This window comes from Condylura cristata, unplaced genomic scaffold (assembly GCF_000260355.1).
Source record: "Condylura cristata isolate star-nosed mole 26May11 unplaced genomic scaffold, ConCri1.0 scaffold00002, whole genome shotgun sequence".
NCBI lineage: Eukaryota > Metazoa > Chordata > Mammalia > Eulipotyphla > Talpidae > Condylura > Condylura cristata.
In genome coordinates this window covers 305,818-306,951 of record NW_004567103.1, presented here as the reverse complement: position 1 = coordinate 306,951, position 1,134 = coordinate 305,818, and the positions used below count along the sequence as shown (strand labels likewise).

The following is a 1,134-nucleotide window of genomic DNA, read 5'->3' as shown; positions in this document are numbered from 1 at the left end:
TATAGAAGCCCTGAAGTGTCTCCCCAAAGTACCAGGACACCCCCGCCCGCCCACCTGCGCCAGTGTGCACTCAGGTGCCTGAGAAGCCAGAGTGCGGTGGGAGTGGCTGGCGCCCTCCTGTCGGCGGGCTGCGCCCTGCCAGCTTGTGCCGCCCAGGTGCTGGTCTGCGGCCGCCCCGCTCCCAGCGAGCGGTACCTTGTGCCGGCCCAAGGGGGCAGGGAGAGAGCCAGCTCCCGCGGGCTCCCTGAGGCCACCGAGGAGCGGGCGGCACCTGCCGTCCAGCCTGGTGCGGCTGGGCCTCCAGAGCTGAGCCCGATGCGCGGCTCTGCCGCAGGTAGAAAGCTGGGCCAGCCGGCCCTGGGCAGCACAGGCTCCAGGCCCACCTGGCGGGCGGGCTGCTCACCTGCGCCCTGCCCGTCTGTGGTGGGGCGGGAAGCAGGCTGCCACCCGCGGGGGCGCGCCTCCGCGGCAACTGGCACCCGGGGCTCCGAGGTGGGCGCCTCCGGGTGGGAGAAGGCAGCTGGGCGGCCGCGCTTCCCCGAGCCGCCGGCAGGTGGCGCTGCTCGTCCCTTGGCCGGGCGGCCGGGCGGGCGGTGCCCAGTGGCTCGGAGCTCCGGAGCAGGGGTTGGGGGGGGCGGAGCCACTGCGGGGGCGGGGGGGGCAAGGGCCACCCCTGGGCCTACCCTCAAGTGGATGTTTCCAGTCAGGCCTCTGCATGGGGAAGGGGGCTCCCCCTCCCGGCTCCCAGAGTCACCCCGACTCTGACCGTAGGGACACCCAAACTTCTCGCCCCACACAGCACAGGGCCTTCGCGCGGAGTTCAGAGCCGGGCCACCGCCCGCTCCCTGCGCGCCCCACCCGCCCAGGACCTTTGGGGGCCGAGCCGCACCCATGCCAGTCTGCGCGCTTCTCCCACACGCGCCCGCGTGTCCCTTAGGCTCACTGAGCAGCCTTTGCCCCCGGGTCCCCTCCCGCCCCGGGAACGAGAAGGGCGGCCCTGGCCAGGGGAGCACCGGGGGCGGGAGGCGCGTGGAAGCCGGGCGCCGGGTCCGCCGGCCCCTCCCGGCTCTGAGGAACGCGGGTTTGCTGGGCGGTGGGACCGCGGTGGCAGGTGCTGCGCCCGCGCGGCTCCCC

The 1,134-nt window shown here is 75.0% G+C and overlaps 1 protein-coding gene across 1 annotated transcript in view; it reads left to right on the top strand.

Annotated features, from left to right (window-relative positions):
* The first annotated feature begins 923 nt into the window (after positions 1-923).
* The window catches only part of UBE2F (ubiquitin-conjugating enzyme E2F (putative)), a 37,594-nt gene continuing 37,383 nt past the window's right edge, over positions 924-1,134 (top strand). The window contains exon 1 of the mRNA XM_012725138.1: positions 924-928. The gene's annotated coding sequence lies outside the window, so the exon portion shown is untranslated. The remainder of the gene's footprint in view (positions 929-1,134) is intronic.